Source organism: Hipposideros armiger, unplaced genomic scaffold (genome assembly GCF_001890085.2).
Source record: "Hipposideros armiger isolate ML-2016 unplaced genomic scaffold, ASM189008v1 scaffold_788, whole genome shotgun sequence".
NCBI lineage: Eukaryota > Metazoa > Chordata > Mammalia > Chiroptera > Hipposideridae > Hipposideros > Hipposideros armiger.
In genome coordinates, this window is record NW_017732138.1 from 553640 (window position 1) to 573828 (window position 20189).

The 20189-nt window shown below is 39.1% G+C and overlaps 1 long non-coding RNA gene and 1 pseudogene across 2 annotated transcripts in view; one reads left to right on the plus strand and one right to left on the minus strand.

The window, feature by feature from the left end:
* LOC109374106 (uncharacterized) overlaps positions 1–20189 on the plus strand; it is a 140050-nt gene that overhangs the window by 30049 nt on the left and 89812 nt on the right. The window lies entirely within an intron of this gene.
* Positions 5653–6209, minus strand: LOC109374105 (40S ribosomal protein S20 pseudogene; annotated as a pseudogene).

Genomic DNA, 20189 nt, shown 5'->3' on the forward strand with positions numbered 1-20189 from the left:
GCAGTGCAAGCCTACTCCAAGAAGTGGGTGGGGCTGTGGGCCGATAAATCATTCTGCCTTTTCCACCTCCCAAACCAAAATCCACTTTTAGTTTTCATGTTCTTGACCTCTCTGTAACCCTTGACACTGTCTACTGATTGTTTTCATTCATTCATTCATTCATTCATTCATTCATTCATTCATATGGGTTACCCTAATTTGAAAGTCTACTTTTAAACAAATTATCTTTTTTTTTAATCTCAATGACTTTTTTGGTTGACTCCTTAAATATAGGTTTTCTTAAGCTTTATTTTTCTTCCAGTCCTTTTTGTTGTTGTTGTTCCTTTCTTTTCCCACGTCTTCTCCTCGGCAAATCATGTTGTTCCCATGGTCAAGAATTTTTACTTGACTCACTGTGGCCTACAAATAGAAAGCCAAACTGTTTACCATGGGTTTCAAGGTCCCGCCAACCCTTTGGGATGTGATTTTCCAGCTTTCCACTGTGTTTTGTACTCCACACATCCTTTACCCCCTCTATGCAGGGGTGCATGTCCTGCCTGGAGCCTGCGGTCTATGTCCCGTCATGCTTTCACTCACCCTCCCTTCTCTTTCTGGATTGGCTTTTCCCTGATCTCTGCCCATTGAAATACTCCTGGAAGTCTCCCCCATCCCCTCAGTTGGATTGAACTGGCCTCCCTCCGGCTTTCTACTATGCTGTGCGTGCACTACTAGCAGCATTCTTGTACATCTGTCTCATGTCAGGGCTGTGCCTCCTGGCTGCCTTCCTCACTAGGTGGTTCATTCTTTCTTAGGATGGGCAGCACTTCTTCCATGTTTTTATCCTCTACTTGCAGTGCATTTTTTTGTTAGTGATAAGTGTTCAGTGCATATTTGCTGAATCTGGAGGCTGTCGAGTATAGTGGTTAAGAGAACTGGGTCCCGATTCGGGTGACAGAGGACCGGAACCAGCTCTGTTCTGTATTTGGCCTGTACAGGTTCACCTTGGACAAATCTCCCGCCCCTCCCTAATTTTAAGATTATATAGATCTGTGAGTTGAGAATGATAATAGTACTGACAGCATAGGTTGTTGTTAGGATTAAATGAGATAATAGAAGGGTTAATGTAGAGCCTGGTACATGTTAGCTCTTATAAATTAACCTAAATGCATAAGGCATCATTGAAAACTGAGTTCCAAAGTATTTGTCCCTAAGGGAGTTTGTATGGAGAGAAAGGGTATTTTTATCCCTTTCACCTTGCTGAGGATTTGGGTATTTATAGATTGATTTTAAGCTATCATACTTAGGGCTTTATATTTTCAGGATCTAAGCCAGTTATTTCTTGTCCTACTGATTTCCTCCTTTCCACCAGCACAGACAGAGGTTCTTAAACTTGAATGAGCATCAGAATGCCCTGGAGGGCTTATTAAAACACAGATGTGTATATATATATATATATGTATATATATATATATTTATTTATTTATAGTTGGCATACAATATTATTCTACTTCAGCTTCAGTTGTAGAGCTCATTAGTCATGCATCTACACAGCCTATGAAGTGATCCCCCTGACCACAGGATATGGAGTATAACATAAGGAAGATAGTCAATGGTATTGTAACAGCTATATAAGATGTCAGACGGGTAGTATCTTTGGGGACGGGGGTTATCACTTTGTGAGAGGTGTAAATGTCTAACTACTATGTTGCTTTGTACAACTGAAACAAAAATAAAATGAAAAACTTCAGATGGCTGGTTTTCACCTCAGAGTTTCTGATTCAATAGTTCTGGGTTGGGGATGAGAATTTGCATCTCTCACAGGTTCCCAGGAGATGCTGATGCTCCTGGTCCAGGGACCCCACTTTGAGAACCACTGCACTATCAGGACTCAGCTCCCCTACCCAAGGGGCTCATTATGACGGTACAGCTCACTGGAAAACATGGTTGATAATTTCATAGAGAAGAAAGATTAGATGACCCTCTGATCTCCATTTGACTGAATGATCATATTAATAATTTGTAGGTTATTACCTTGCCAATCTCTAAAATCTTTAAATTATTCAAGTTAGCATCTCAGGTGGAAATATTTCAAAGTCACATTAGACAAGTGCTGACGTGGGAATTCTCAGGTTACAGGTTGCCGTATCTCATTAGCTTGATGCAATGATGTTGTTGTTGGCCAGACTAGCATCACCGAAGTGTACATGTTCCTGGTGTAGATGTTGGTGGCACCTCCTGGACAGCGGCCCTGACTTGGTCACTGATGCCAACCCCTCGACCAGGGCATAACTTGTCTGTAAGAGGCAGGGTGGGAGCAGAGATGGAACGTGAACCAGGAGCATTTGGATGAACTTCCCTGCAGTCTATGAACACCCTGCTCCCTCTGCTGTGCTCCCTCGGGGATGGACTCAGCAACCCAGAATAGCTGAGAGTGTCTGCCTTTTGGAATTCAGAATTTCTTGAACCTGAGATTATGTTATAATTCCTATTGTGTGCGTGTGTATGTGTGTGTGCGCATGTATGTGCGTGTGTGTGCGTGTGCATGTGTGTGTATGATTAGAGACAGGGAACAGATATTAGCTTGTTTAATCATCACAATTACCTTCTGTAAGAGTATTTGCTATTATCCGCGTTATATTGATGAAGAAATTAAGCTTGCTGAAAAAATTCAATAGCATTCCCAAGCCTCACAGTTGGTAAGTGTCAAAACCGGGTTACAAGCCCAGATTGAACCCCAACTAATAAGCAATGGAGCTAGAGAAGTAATAGTCTTGTCTCTTACTGCCAAGGTTTTATATGATCACATAGCTAGTTAACCTTTCTTTTTCCTAACAAAGTCCTCACATATTTACTACTGAAGCAGCCTATTAATACAAAGCATAAAGACAAAGTCAATAAAATCAGCAAAAACCAATAAAACATGTCCCATTGATCAAATAATAGTGACTATATCAGCATGCTATGGTAAGATCCTAGTGACCTTAAGGCAGCATAAAGACATGTACCATCACATGCAACTAGTTATAGGCACATTACTTCTCCAATGTCTCTTGGAGTTGAACCTGATTTTGTTACCAGTTTTTATTCAGATCCACTGAGAATGGATTAAAGATAACAACTAATCGTAACATGATAAGTGAAAATATTGGCTATCACTATTATCTAATAGAGGAACAAAGGGTAGAATATGAAAGTGAAGATGCTGGAGTGATGGTGAATCCAGATTTAATATGGCCTAATGCTCCCAGCATCATTAAATCTTATTACAAAGGTGACCCAGGGTCATAATTAAGGAAGTCTAATAAGAGCAGTTTTTATCCTAAGTCAATTGACTTAAAGCAAAAGATATTGAGTGTCAAAAGTCCTCTCCTCTGTGTGACCCTCAGGATGGGTTTTGTCCCAAGGCTGCTTCCCAGCATGACTTCAAGATGACCATGACTCTCCCAGGCATCACATCCAGGCATGACAAGGTCTGGAGGAAGAAGAGAAGCTGTCTTCTCTGGAGACCTTTTAATAACAGAGGAAAACCTTTTCAAGAAGCTCCCCAGCAAACTTTCCCTCAGACTCATTTGGGCACCCCTAAACCAATTCCCGATAAGGGATTGCCAGGTTTGCCTTGGATCAATCACAATGTACCTGAGCCTCATAGCAAAATTGGGGATCTGCCAACATGGAAGGGGGAAGTGGCCATTGTAGGCAATAAATGTGTCTGCCTTAATGTCATAAAATTTAGGATGCATCAGAATGCCCTGCATAGGATGCAAAAGAGATATATAGTAAAATGACATATACAGTAAACACTCCTGACAGTAAGCTACTTGTGCATTTCTTACTTTGAATGAAAACAGAAGTGAAGTATATGGCTTTTCTTCTCTCATAAATCACTAGACAGGCATTTACAATAATCTGCCTGAAGCTGACAGGAGGCTTTTAGTGACTCATTTGAATAGATGCCCATCACTGTGCTCAAATCTATTTCTGTTCAAATGAAAACCAAGATATATTAATTAACAGGAACTGTGGTCATATTTTCAATAATTGTGTTAGCAGCAATTTCTCTCAAGTAGATTTTCAATGTGTGGAACTATATGAACTCTGGGAGTTGTATATGTGATAACATGACTTAGTAGAAGGTGCAACATCCCCAGATTCTAACCATATCAAATCTATTTGACAACAAAGTGCAAGTTTGGGGCTGAATTGCTTGTAGTCATCTTGGCACTATCACTCCCATCTCATCTGAGATGGCCATTTCCCTGTCTTTTTTGGCTCTGGGTTAGCACTGGCCAATGAGAAGGACTCTTGAGATCTGGAAGGTGAAGTTCAGTAGGGGCCATCGCTTGGAGAGTGTCGGGGTTAGGCATGGACGGTTCACAGGCCTTTCTACAAGTTCCAAGTTCATGGACACAGCAGCTTTGCAGCCCTTTCCAGGAACCTGCTTTATGGATGTGGTGGAATGCCAGTTTTCCACCAACAACCCACTCCTGGACATTCAGGCTGAGACTTCTACTGTAGTTTTCTCTGACCCTTGATCACAGCTTTCCTGATATCTGTCCACTCCTCCAGCTCTTCCAATAGTCATGAAGCTGCCATTCTGTCTTAAAGGCTTAATAGCTAGAATGCACGAAGTGACAACTGTTTCCCCATCAAACCCTGACAGAGCAGATCCTCTTACATTTCTCTTTCCAAACCTACCCCTCAACACACACACACACACACACACACACACACACACACACACACACACACACACACACAAACACACTCACCAGCTTTGTTAACTTCCTTTCCCAGAGTTAACCACTATTAACAGTTTGGTGTGTATAGACACACAAATATCTCACATATTTAGCACTTAAAAAATTAATACAAATGAGGTGTGCTTAGTAAGCTATACATATCATTTAGCAACATTCTTTTTTCTCTTTAATGTATCTTGGATGTTTTCATGACCTAGGGTTCACTTTTTTTTATTTTTACGAGTTCCATTGTGTAGGACTTAGATGGAGGCTACACATGCGGGGGGCTGCATTACACCTGGGCAAGGCAAGGCCGAAGACTCGGCACCTCATGTGGCCAGCTGCAAACAAGCCCGCGCCCTCCTCGAGGGAGCGAGCGGGAGTTACACTGCGCTCACCTAGACAGACTTAGTTGAATGCAATTAAAGAATCAGAAGTTGAAGAAAGAGAAATCGAAATAATATAGATTGAAACACAAAAAGAAAAAATAGTAGAAAACAAGACATAGAGCCCAAGGACAATATCAGTAGGTCCAATGTCCATATTATTGGAATCTCAAAAGGAGAAAACAGAGAGAAAAGGGCAGAAGAAGTATTTGAAGATGCAATTGTTGAGAATTTTCCAAAGTTAATGACACACCAAACCACATAACCAAAAAAAGCTCAGAGGATACCAAGCAAGATAAATACAAAGCAAAACCGAAAACCAGCCAACCAAAACATAAGCAAAAGTTGGATACACTTAAGCATATCATATTTAAGTTTCTGGCAAAACATAGATAAAGAGAAAGTTTGAAGGCAGGCAGGGAAAAAAAGACCACTTTACTTACAGTGACCAAATATAAGAATTGTTGCAGACTTCTTGTCAGAAATTATGTGAGCCAGGAGACTTTTTTTTTTTAACAACTGATAATCAATTTATTAAAGAGGTTGATTTAAGCATCTGCAATGATAACTTCAGCCTCAACTCCTGGCTCAATATTGATGGAAGCAATCTGCTGAACAGTTTCAGAAGGACTGCGCAAGTCACTGAGTCACTTGTGGATCCTCATCTAAAAATGATCGAAGTCTTAGAACCTTCCCCACAGGGAGTTTTCCTTGTAGTGATGCTGAGTCTTGCTTGGTAGGCATCTGAGCTGGTCCTTTCACTTTGAGGCTTTTTTTTCTTTTGCGCCTCTGATCAAGTCAGCACACACCTTCTCCAAGGATTTCACATTGCGGCTGGTTAGAGTCATTCTAATTCGGTGAATCTCCACTTCTGGTTTCAAGGGTGCCTTTCTTGTGTCTTTAAAAGCCATGGTTGCAGCATGGCTTCCTGACCAACATGCTCCTCGGCTGAAGCGAACAGCAGGAGTCAGGAGCGAGAGTGGGCAGAATGGAGCTGCAACCATGTCTTCCTCAAAGAGCCAGAAGACATCTTTAACATGCTGAAAGCAAGAAAGAAAGAAAGAAAAAATCTACCCAGAATTCTACATATAATGAACATATCTCTTAAAAATGAAGGAGAGCACTTTTTAAGACAAAAAATGAGAATGCATTGTCAATAGATTTACACTACAAGAAATGTTAAAGGAAGTTCTTCAGGGAAGAAGAAATATGATACCAGACAGAAATTTATATTGACACAAAGAAATAAAGAACACTGGAAATGGAATAAATGAAGGTAAAATTTTTTTTTCCATTTTTAATTACCATAAAAGAGATTTGGCTGTCTAGAGCAAAAATAGTGATTATGGGTTTATAGAACATATAAAAGCAAAATATATTACAATGATAGCACAAAAGATGGGAGGGAAGAGTTGGGAATACATTGTTGAAAGGTCTTTATATTACATGTGAAGTGGGGTAATATTTGAAGGTAGATTCTGGTTAATTAAAGATACACATTGTAAACACTAGGGCAAATGTTACCGGAGAGGGGGGGCCCTTCTCAGCGAGATGTCCGGGCTTGGCTCTCACACCGGGGGTCGAACCCGGGCCTCAGGGAGGAAAACTGGGAATCCTAGCTGCGAGCTATGTTGCTGGAGGTTAGGCCCTTCTTGGCGTGGTGTCCAGGTTCTTGGAATCTTGAGTGAATAATTGAATGAGACACAAGTAAAGCGGTGAAAAAGTTTGTTAGAAGAGATAGTGGACTCCACAGAATTAGGAGCAGGCAGAGCACAAAGAAAAAGCGGCTCAAGGCTCGCAGCTCAAGGCTCAAGGTGGCATTATTAGGAGAAAAAGTACACTCCAAAGGGTTTGAATGGGGTCTCGAGCAAAAGCAAGGCTCGAAAAGTGGCCAAGGGTTCAAGGGGCAGCAGCTTGCAGGAGCATGGGGGTTTTATCTTTTTTTCTTTGGGATGAGCTGTACCTCTCCAGGTGCAGGACTGCTTGATTGACACCTGTAATTGATAAGGGGCTATTACCTCACCCTCTTAGACTGAGCATGTCCCTTCCCAGAGTTCAGTCTGTTATAATGATATTAATGAACTTCTGGGCATATATATGATATTATAATGATGGCTTAATGAGGATAGGGTGAGATGGAGGTCATGGTGGCCTCTACCGGTGGTTAATGCTTAGGACAGATAAGGGAAGAATTTGGGAGGTCTCCAGGCAGTGCTCCCTGTAGATTGTGTTGGCTGTGCAGGAATGCAGAGACCCAATTACCTGTCTCTAACTGCCTGCCTTGTTTTCCCTGAGAGACGTGATCCCCATAAATCTCTGTGGGAAGTTGAAGGACGGGAGATCTCTTTCTTTTGTATCTGCTTCAAGCTGAGAAGGGGGGTAGCACTGTCCCTACCTATGGGGTATTCACGAAACTCTTGCCCTATCTGTTCTTAAATAAAAAGAGGAGTCTCATATCTGCCTTGGTTGGGGTTCACCGGAAGCCTCTGTGGGACATAATTTGTATCCCAAGGGCCCCTAGATGAGGAGAGACAGATGTTAATTAATAAATTAAAAGCGCTGGCTCCAGGGATGGGACTCAAAGTCTATTCATCTTAATTTCAGGTGACATTTGTTCACCCAGGAGTTAGGTCTGGACTGGTCTGGAGGAATGTTGGGCTACAATGATTATAGCTCTATATTGAGAAGAATTAAAATTCCTATAGTGAGGGGGCTTAAAATTTCTCTAGTGAGGGAGCTCTCCCATATCCCAACCACTAAAACATTTAAAAACAAGTATGCTCCTTCACCTCGGCCAGACATGCCATCCAGACAGAGAAAGACCTGGAAACTTTAGAGCCATGTGAGTCACAGCCATGGACCTGGGAGGCCAGGGTAATGCTGAACCTGGCATCACCACAGGACCAACTTTGACAAATATCACCCAGGTTATTTTGGGAAAGTTGGTATGAGGCATTACCACTTAAAGAGGAACCTGAGTTTCTGCCTAAATGTCAACTTTGGTAAATTATGAACCTTGGTCAGTGAGCAGACGCAGGTAAATGCTGCCAAAAACAAGACTTGAACTGCTCCCATCACTGATGTGGTACAATTGGGCTACTAGAAAGTTGTGGGGAAGAGAAAGCTCCCAAAGCAGCCTGTCATCATGAAGACCAAATTCTGGCAAAATAACTGAGGCAAAGATTAAGTGTGTGGGGAGGGGGCTGGGGGAGGTGAGGAGGGAGCTGTGTCCTGGTGGCTTGAAAGCACATGGAAGGAGACTCATGAAATGCTAACAAAATTTTTTTTTAAAAAAACAAAGAAGAAATCAAGTATGAATAACAATTCAATAGTGGAGATAAAATAGGCAATAAAAAAAGTTCAGTTAACCTAACGAAAGAGGAAAAAGAAACAGGAACAAATGAAACAAAAACTAAGCAGAAAGATGATAGATTTTAATTTAAACATCAATAATCACATTGAATGTGAATGGCCTAAACACATGAATTAAAAGACAGTGAATATCAGATTGGGTAACAAAAACAAGACTGAAGTTTAGTTATTCACAGGAGACCCATTTAAATGTATTTAAATATTAAATATATGATAGGTTAAAAGTAGAAGATTTAAAATATATATGTTAGTGGCTCAGTTGGTTAAGAGCTCGCTCAAGAGTTTGAGCTCTGAGCAACAGCGGTTCGATTCCCGGCCCGTGCTGAGCAGCTGCTGAGCTGCCAACAGGTGGCAGGATGGCTCAGCTTTAAATAAATAAATAAATAAATAAATAAATAATAAAATATATATGTTACAAACATTAACCAAAAGAAAGCTGAAGCAGCTATATTAATATTGGACAAAGTAGACTTCAGAACAAGAAACGTTATCAAGGATAAAGAAGGACATGACTTAGTGACAAAGGGGTCGATTCTCCAAGAGTATGTAGAAAGCCTTAAGGTGTATGCATTGAACAAGAGGGCTTCAAAATACATGAACAAAAGGACAGAACTAAAAGGAAAAATGGGCAAATCTATAATTATGGTTAGAGACTGCAACATTCCTCTCTCAGTAACTGAGAGAACAGTAGGGAGAAAATCAAGAGATAAAGAAGAAGTAAACAACACTATAAATTAACCTGACTTAGTAGATGTTTGTAGAACACTAACATTTAACATATAGAACTGAACAGCAGAATATATATATTTTTTCTAGTGTGCGTGGGACATTTACCTAGATTGACCATATTCTGGGCCTTAAAACAACACTTTATACATTTAAAAGAATAGAAATCATACAAATGGTGCGCTAAGGTTACAATAGAATTAAACTAGAAATCAATAACAGAAAGATAATCTGAAAAATATCCAAATATTTAGAATCTATTTAGTTATAGTTATAACATACTGATAAATAAACTGAGAGTCAAAGAACAGGTCTCAAAGGAAATTTTAAACGTTTTGAAAATGAAAAGACAGTGTATCAAATCTGTGTGATGCAGCTAATGCAGTGCTTAAAGAAACATTTATAGCATTAAATACTTATATTAGAAAAGAAGAAAAGCATTAAATCAGTAATCAAAGCTTTCACACACACACACACACACACACACACACACACACACACACACAGAGTAAGTAGAACAAGATAAACCCAAAAGCAAGCAGAAATAAGAAATTAATAATGATATAAGCTAAAAATATCAGTGAAATTGAAAGCAGAAAAACAATGGAGAAAAAACCAAAAACCAAAAGCTGTTCCTTTGATAATATAAATAACATCAACTCAGATGTGCAGAGAAAACAAATTACTGATATTAGGAACAAAATAGGGCACATCATTATAGATATTAACAGATAATAACACACTATGAACTAAGCAATGTCCATCAATGCAATAACTTGGATGAAATAGACCAATTTTTTTAAAGAAAACCTCCCACTAAAACTCAGTCAAGAAGAAATAGAACTTGAATAGTTCTATATCTATTAAATAATTGAATTTGTAGTTTAAAATCTTCCAACAAAGAAAATTCCAGGCCCAGATGGTTTCATTGGCGAATTCTACCAACCACTTAAGGAAAAAGTAATACCAATTCTACACAATGCCTTCCAGAAAACAGAAGAGGGAATATTTCCCAACTTATTTTATGAGGCCAGCATTTACCCCTAATCCAAAACTAAACAAAGGCATTACAAGAAAACCAGAGACTAATATCCCTTATTATAGGTGTAAAAATACTTAACAAAATATTAGCAATTTGGATTCAAAATATACATATATATGCACATACATACCGGGGGTGCCAAAAAAATGTATACAAATGGCCACTTGGGTCAGCGTTGCTCAAGCAGTAGTTTGCAGTAATCAGAAGTGTCTGGATGCTGATGGTAACCACTTTGATCCCCTCTTGTAATCGCAGAAGTCAAATGTGACTTGTATTCATCTTTTGTTATCAGTATATATTGAGTATTACAATTTTAATACAGTTTTCCTTTCTTAAAGTGTGTATGCATCTTTTTGGCACTGTCTGTATTATAGTTCATTTATTCGTTCACAGGTTGAAGGATATCTGGATTGTTTTCAGTTACTGGCAATTACAAATAAATGAATATCCATTGCTCTTAGATAAATACATAGAAATGGGATTGCTGAGTCATATGGTAAATATATGTTTAACCTCATTAAAAACTGCCAAGTTATTTTCTAATGGTTTGACTATTTTGCATTCTACCAGCAAGATATGAGAGTTCTTGTTTTTAGTTCCTATATTCTTGAGATTATCAGGGTACTTTTTTATTTTCATTTTTTTTGAGGTAACATTGGTTAATAACATTATATAAGTTTCAGGTGTCCAACATTATAATTTGATATCTGTATACACTAGTGTGTTTTCCACCCAAAGTATAGTTTCCATTTGTCAACATATATTTGACTCCCTTACCCCATTTTGCCCTCCCTCCACCCATCTTTCCCTCTGGTAACCATCAATCTGTCATCTGCATTTATGAATTTGTTTTGTTTTATTTGTTTATTTGTTTCTTTTTTGTTTTATATTCCATATATGAATGAAATAGTACAGTTTTTATCTTTTTCTATCTGACTTATTTCATGTAGCATTAGGGTTTTTTTCTTTTTCTTTCTTTCTTTTATAGCCATTCCAATAGATACATTTTGGTATCTCATTGTGGTTTGAATTTTCATTTCCCTAATGACTAGTGGTGTTGAACATCTTTTCATGTGCTTGTTTGCCATTTGTATATCTTCTTTGGTAAAGAGACTGTTTAGATTCTTTGCCCATTTTTCTCTTACTGAGTTGATATATTTCTTACTGCAGAATTTTAAGAACTCTGTGTATTCTTGTTGAAAGCACTTTGTCAGAATGTTATTTGAAAATACTTTATTCAAGTATGTGGCTTGTCTTTTCATTCTCTAGTTTATGTCCTTCTCAGAGAAGTTTTTAATTTTAATAAAGCCTAATTTATTAACTTTCTTTTATAGATTATGCTTTAGGTGTTTCATCTAAAAATTCTACGTATAATTTAAGGTCATGAATATTTTTCTACTCTGTTTTCTTAAGGAAATTTTATAGTTTTAGCATTTTGTCTTTGGTACATTTTCAGTTAATTGGTGTATAAGGTGCGATATGGGTTTAGTTTCAGTTTTTTGCATTTAGACATCCAATTGTTCTAGCATCATTTGTTAAAAAGACTATGAATTCTTCATTCAGTTGCCTTTTTTCTCTCTGTCACAAGTCATTTGACTATATTCGTGTACCTCTCTATGGTGTTACATTAATTTACATGTATTTGTCCTTTCACGATGCCACCTGCACTGACTTGATTACTAAAACTTTGGAGTAAAACTACTTAGTAATTATTTATTTAAATTTAAGTATAATTGGTATACAATATTATATTGTAGGTGTACAATATAGTGATTCGACATTTATATAACCTTATTATGTGATTGCCACACTGTCCAGTAACCATCTGTCACAGTGTAAAGTTATCACAATATTATTGACTATATTCCCCTTCACCTTTTTCATTCATTCCCACACTCCCCTCCCCTCTGGCAACCATCAGTTTGATCTGTTTCTATGAGTTTTTTATTATTTTTTAAAAAGATTTTATTGGGGAATTGGGGGAGGGGAACAGCACTGGGGAATTGGGGAAGGGGAACAGACAAGTTACTGTCCTTTTGTTCTTCAGTCTAGTTGTGGAGGATGTCGCTTCACTGTCCCATGTTGGTATTATCATCACACTCTTCCAGGATGAGGCAGTCGCTCGCCGGCCATTGGATGGCCGCTCACGGCAGCTCATGCCAGCTCATGCCAGCTTTGCGCAGCTCATGCCGCTGCCAGTCACTCACAGTAGCTCATGGCAGCCCACTGCAGCAGGGACTACAGCCTATGCCGCTGCTGGCAACACACAGCAGTCCAGCTCCAGGTCGAGCTGTTGTTCACCATCTTAGCTGTAGAGGGCACAGCATCACTCGCCCTAATGTGGGATCCAAACCGGGACCCAGCTGCTCAGAGCTGGCGTCCCAAGCCAACTCCTAACCAATGCGCCACTCGGCCAGCCCTATGAGTTTGTTTTTATTTTGTTTTGTTTGTTGATTTGCTTTGTATTTTAAATTCCACATACAAAGGAAATTATATAGTATTTATCTTTCTCTGTCTGACTTATTTCACTTAGCATAATACCCTCTAGGTTCATCTATGTTGTTGCAAATCATAAGATTTTGTTCTTTTTATGGCTGCATAATATTCCATTGTGTATATGTACCAGCTCTTCTTTACCCATTCATGTAATGAGGGGCACTTAGGTTGCTTCCATATCTTGGCTATTGTAAATAATGCTGCAGTGAACATAGGGGTACATATGTCTTTTTAAATTAGTGTTTTCGATTTCTTTGGATAGATACCCAGGAGTGGAATTGCTGGGTCATAAGATAGTTCTATTTTTAATTTTTTGAGGAACATCCATACTGTTTTCCATAGTGGCTGCACCAATTTGCAATCCCACCACCAGTGCATGAGGGTTCCCTTTTCTCCACATCCTTGCCAACATTTGTTGTTTGTTGCTTTATTGATGATGGCTATTCTGACAGGTGTGAGGTAATATCTAATTGTAGTTTTAATTTGCATTTCCAATGATTAGTGATGTTGAGCATCTTTTCATGTGTCTGTCTCTTTGGAGAAATGTCTATTCATGTACTCTGCACATTTTTAATTGTTCATTTTTTTAAATTGAATTGTATTAGTTCTTATATATTTTGGATATTAACCCCTTATGTAATATATCATTTACAAATATATTCTACCATTCAGTAGATTGCCTTTTCATTTTATTGAAGGTTTCCTTTGCTGTGTAGAAGCTTTTTAGTTTGATGCAGCCCCATTTGTTTGTTTTTGCTTTTGTTTCCCTTGCTCAAGGGGATATATCCATAAAGATTTTACTAAGACTGATGTCAGATAGTTTGCTTCTTATGTTTTCTCCTAGGAGTTTTATGGTTTCAGGTCTTAAATTTAAGTCTTTAATGCACTTTGAGTTTATTTTTGCATATGGTATAAGAAGGTGAACCAGTTTAATTTTTTTTGCATGTGTCTGTCCAGTTTTTCCATCACCACTATTGAAGAGACTGTCATTTCTCCATTATATATTATTGCCTCCTTTGTTGTAGTGTGAGTCCTCTGATCTTTCTTTTTATTTTTCAAAAAAAATGGGGCTATTTTAATTCCTTTGCCTTTCCATGTAAGATTTAGGTTCAGTTTGTATATGTCTATAAAACGGCCTGCTGGGAGAATGATTGGGATACTGTTGAATCTCTAGATCAATTTGGTAAGAACTGACAATCAATAACCTGATTCAGTGAAATGGTCACACAGTGACAGAGTTGTGAATGGAGGTTCACCATGTGAGTCAAACATGATGTTTTCCTCACCCTGTGGGGCATAGTCAGGTCGAGCCATTCACAGTATTATGCAGTCAGCCCTTGCACCTGGGGATGGTTTGAAACTGATGAATGGCATGTGAAGGGGGTGAGTAGTGAATCCATTCAGGAAGCAGTAGAAGAGTTTGAAAAGCATCCTTGTCTGGTGGCAGTGGCAGCAGAGCTGTTATTAATATTTGTATGTATCTATAAAACAGCCTACTGGGAGAATATATATTTGAGAACCTCTGTCCCTGGTGGAGTGGTTGTGCTGGTTACTGTGTGCTGCTTGGCTCACAGCCGTTCTCTGCCCTGGGATGGTGCCTCTGCATTCCCTGGGCTCCCTCACCCTCTACTTCTGGTTGGGCACTCAGAATCAGGGGTATTTATTCCTCTTGCCCCCTGCTCGCCTCACCGTGGCTCTGTCCCTCTTTCTAGTTCATGACAGGTGACCTCTCCTACAAATCAACTCTCTCCAACTGGCAATAACTGCTCCCTCCTGGCCCCTTTCAGGCCTGGGGGAGGTGGTAGCTTCCTGCTGTTCCTATCACTGGGTGCCCCACTCTTCCTTCTGAGCTCTATCACCCAGCTCCCACCTCTGCCAATAGCCCCTTTAGTAAACTCTCTCCAGTGAAACCCCATGTGTGCCAACTTTTTCATGCTAGGCCTGGACCAGTGCAGCTGTTAAGGAAGTCAAGTAGGTTTAGGAAGTTCTCATTGATTATTTGTTTGAATGGGCTTTCTGTGCCCCTCTCCCTCTCTTCTTCTTCTGGTATACCCATTATTCTTATATTGTTCTTTCTGATGGAGTCAGATGGTTCTCGTAGAGTTCTTTTACTATTATTTGCTTTTACTCTCAATTCTCTGTCTTTTAGGCTATCATAAATGATGAAATCCTTTCATTTGTGACAATATGCATGGATCTTGAGAATATGCTAAGCAAAATAAGAGACAGAAAAGGACAAGAACCATATGATTTCACTCATATGTGAAATATAAAACAGGAAGCAACGAATAAACAAACAAACAAACTCATAAACACAGACAAGAGTATGGTAGTTACCAGAGGGGAAGGGGAAGGGCGTGGGGGGAGGAGGAAGGTAAAGGGGACCAAATATATGGTGATGAAAGGAGACTAAACTTTGGGTGGTGAACACAATGTGATATACAGATGATGTATTATAGAATTGTACACTTGAAACTTATATAGTGTATTAACCAATGTCACCCCAATAAATCTAATTTAATAAAAAAAAAAGGTATAATAGGATAAGGAATGTAATAGAACATTGGCAGGGGAACACTGCCTGGGTAGGGAGTTGCTCTATTATCTGTTCACTGAATCACATTCACAAACTGTTTCATATACAATCCAGGTAATTTATAAAAACCCTAAAGCCCTGACAGGGTCCTGCCCTAGATCACAAAGCTAGAGGGCATTAAAAAGCCCCGTTTTTACTCCAAGTCCAGTACTATCTTAAGAGAGCATAAAATTAGAATAATACCTGAATTGAAAGGTCTGTGACTAGAAATCAAGGATTTAATTCCCGATTTCTCCTGGTAAAGGCATGTGAGTATAACTGATATTTCACTTACTGCAGGCTTCCTTTTAAGGCTTTTGACTTTAGCTCTTGGCCTGCTGTAGTTTTCTTTTATCCTGTTTAACAAGTATTTCCTGCAGTCCCATTATGTCTTGTTTGATCTACTGTGCATAGTTGTATATTCTTACTAATGCAGCATCAGAATATTTGTCCTGCCAGGGTCCTGTCAGATGACTTCTCTTAGAAAATACTTCCTTTGTTGTTTTTGCTATAAATGACAGGTCTGCAGCTACCTAACTCAGTTCAGTGGGACTGCACTTTTCCACAGCTGAGTATTTCAAAGTAAGGGAAATAGTAAATTAATTAATTAATGGTTGTAACAGTCAAGTTGTGCTACCAGTGTTGCTTGTAAACCAAATAAATCAATCCAAACCACTTTAAAAGAACTCTTAATGATTGTTTACTTCTTTTCCTAACTTCCCACAATCAAAATCATGAAAATGCAAAGAAATTTAAGTTTTCCTTTAACTGGAAATCTATAATTTAGTCATCAATAGGTAATTATTAGCAGTGGTAACATGATTATAATGTATGTCAATTTGTTTGGTTAATCACTAAGCTATCCTATAATTTTAATGCATTGTAAAGGGCAAAGCAATTCATTTTAAAATTGATTGCTAGTGTAACATTTCAGCGAATTCTTAATGACACCTATAATTAGAGAGTGGGGAAAATATTCTTAATCCCTAAAGCCTTAGGTAGTGAAGTGAGCACTTTCATTCGAAAGGCCTTCTTCTTCAATTTTCCCTGTAAAAGGAGATCAAAGCAGCTGCTTCTTTGAATGTGTATGCAGTGTTCTGCCACGGAAGTCATGCGTCTTTTGGATGTAGCAGCATCTTGAGTTTCTTCTGATATTCTGGTACATTCCACATAACAGCATTCTTGGTAACATTTGTGAGAGCTGAGTCTTGGGAAAGGTTCAGTTTTTAAAACTCTTCAGAGTTGTTGATAAAGGACAGTGGGTCTCAACCAGCGATGATTTAGCCGCCCCCCACCCACCCCCCACCTCCACCCCAGGGGACATTGGCAGTGTCTAGAGACATTTTTGATATTGTGGATGGAAAGTGGGCCACAGGTTAAACCTGACAAGCTCAGGAGACTGAAAATAACCACATAAGATGATCTGTACATAAAAACTCCTAACTAAAAGTGAGTCACGGCGGTAGTCACATCCTTGGCCTGTAGCTTCCTCCACAAAGGTCAATGTTTACTATAAGTGAGCCTGTCTGTGGTCATTTTTCATCTAAGATAACATGCCCTTGAAATGTCAGAGTAATCTCTTTTTCCAGATCCCCCAGGGGGCACAACCCACCACACCAAAGCAGGAAACTACAGAATCCCTCATTGTTATCTCTATCCCCAAGTACTACCTCTATAATAGCTGTAAAATGCTATTAACTATCCTGTACCCACCAATGTAAAAGAAGCATGTGTGTCTCCATTTTACTTTTTATCCAATCCCAGAGATTTCCCCACTTTGCTTTCTCCCACTCCCTTAATCTACAACCAATGGATTTCATGTAACCCTCCTCCTTTGATTCTAATGTATAAAATAAGTTGCAAAACAGTCATTTTCCGGAGTATTTTCTCAATCCGCTGAGACTTCACTTCTCGGCAATTGTTGTCAGTTTGGCTCAAATAAACTCTTATAAGCTTTTTCTTAGGCTGGATGTTTTTCGTCGACATTACACATGACTCAGGAAGGGTGCTACTTGCACCTGTGAGTAGGCACCAGAGAAGCTGCTAAATATTCTACAATGCACAGGACACCCCCCACAACAAAGCATTTTCTGGTCTTGGTATAAAAAACTGACGATGAGAAAGGCCTCTATGCTTTCCTAGAAGACTACATGAGCCTCTCAGGTCAACTCTGATCCAGCCTGCAGAGGATATGTCAGAAACCAGATTAGAACTACACAGCAGCTGGTGTGTGGAAGTATCAGTTCACGCCAGCGTCTCTGCTCCTCTCCTCCAAGCAGGCCACGCATGGAGTTCCTTCCTGACCTGTACTCCAGCCTCAGGAAACTCAATGGCTCATCAGGTCTCAAAAAGCTAAATACTTTAGGGTATTTTTCTTCTAACTTGTTTAGAAAAGTCAAAACATACATATTTTAAGCTGGCTAAAATCAGGGAAGTAATTCCTTTTAGATTTCTAAAAATTTTTCTTTCCTCCTTTAAAAAAAGAAATTCTATTTATTAAAAATTGCTCATTGAGCTTCCATGTCTGCCATTGTCCATTGTGTTACACATACGAAGAAAGCCTGTAGAATGCTGGGAAATTTTTTTCCTAATAGAGAAATCCTTAACCACGATAACTCTCCAAAGGAAGTAACAGCCATTTAAAACTGTTTTTGAAAACTGAACAAATTGAAGGCATATAAAAACCCTGCACGGTATAATGAATTTGAGCTTCTTGTTTGCAAAGCCTCTTGTTTAGGAGGAAGTGAGGAAGGGCAGGATAGGGCCAGGAAGCAGCCAGGCCCAACGTCAGCAGTGGGAGTGGGTCTCTCCACTGACTGAATAGCCTCGGCTGCACAGCTTCCCTCTGGTGTCTTCAAAACACTGCATCAGAGCTATGGAAATCGGTAAGAACACATTTGCAAAGCACTTTGGGCTCTTGGAGGAAGAGTCTTGGAGAAGATGGAAGCTGTATCATTCCTCACATTAAACTCAGTGCAGCCATAAAACAAAGGAACACGCTAGGCAGAGTGCTTTGTGGTAACTTCACCATTTTCAGAGCTATTAATAATAGCTATCAGTAGCTAATACAGTTCTATATGGAGAGCTTGTCACATAGCTCACCTTACCAGCCTGATGATTTGTCTGGGTCTCTCTTTTTGAGGCTCCAACAGGAAAGACAGCAAATGAATTTTAAAAAGGTACAGCAGGAGCCCTCAATTAATGCCTTGTACATTTTCAATTTGATACATTTCACTCAATTTTCAGGATTCATTTCATCAGTAATATCTTAACACAGATGTCACTGGTGTGTAAAAATATTTGAGAGTACAAAGATAGAAGTAAACTTCAAATAGTAGAGTTTGCTTATGGAAATCTTTTAACATCACATCTTATTTGGCCCTTAACATAGTAGTTATTAAGTACACCTGAAGCTGAATAATAATGAATGTCAACTATAATATATATATATATATATATATATATATATATATATATATATATTCACAGGATGTGGAATATATCATTGGGAATACAGTCAGTGGAATTGTAACAGCTACATACGATGTCAGAGGAGTAGTAGATTGGGGAAGTGGGGTTATCACGTTGTGAGGGGTATAAATGTCTAACTATTACATTGTTTTGTACACCTGAAACTGATAAAAAAAGAATTTATTAAACATCATTTATGCTGAAGTAATCAAAATAGACTATATGTTTCAAACCACACATTAAACCTAACAAAAACAAGAAAACTACACGTAGATCAGACATAAGATAAAATACAGAAATATTTCTCATATGGAGGAGTTTTATAGCAGGTGATATATTTGTTTGGGATACAGCAATTGTGCTGGTGGGATTCTCCTATGACTAAAATGATTTCAGTATGGACAGAGAAGATATTGTACAGATTGTCTCCAAAGAACACTTGGGCTTAGGTCGAAAATAGCAACAGCACAACTATAGCAGCTGAGTAAACCCATGTGACCCCTCACAGGCAGGAGGCAGGCCCAGACCTGGAGCCCACCTGGCAGACAGGCTAGGGCAGGTGAGTTCTCCCTGGCTTGGGCTGGGGCCAAGGGTCATAGAGATGTCTCTGTGGGCTGCCTAAGAAAACGGTGCTTAGCCAAGAAAGTCAGGGGAAAGAACAATTTTTCTCAAGAAACCCTGGGCATAGGAGAATTTATCAATCCATCAACAGAGATTATTGTGATCCTAGGTAGAGTGAAGTTTCCTTCAAGACGAGAAGGTTAGATACTTAGAGAAGTGTATCATCATTGAATACAAGTCTTCCTGTTTCTCTTTTGTTTTCTGTCAAGGAAACTGGTGTATGTAAGGCCTCTGATTATCCCTCATTGAATCCAGCATTTCTTACATTTATGTACACAGTGACTTGAAAGCTAATGTAAGTTGAACTCAACAGTCACCAACAATGAGCTGCAGCACCCAGGCTCAGGCTTCCAGTAGGAAGACTGACATTTCAATTCTGAATCTGCCACTGCATAGCTGTGTGTCCCAGGCAAATTCCTTAGCATTCCCAAGTATTACTAGTTTTTCCATCTTTCTTATAATATTGTTGATAGGACTGGAGGACATGGATTTGAACACAACTAACAGGGCACTTGGAATATACTAGGAACTTAAAAGGTACTAACTCTAATTAATGTGGACCACACTGGTCCCCTATTGGCTTGAAATAATTCACTCCCTTTTTAAGTGTCTAACCCATCTCTTAAGGACTCTTAAGAATGATGTAGGACCAGGAAGAAACATATGAGTGAACACCACAGAAAATCTTTGAGAAGCTTTACCACTATGCTCACGGGTACTTCAGCGTTTGCCAAGTTGAACCTGAATGCTTATTTGGGGGAGGCAGCCATGAGAACCCTAGG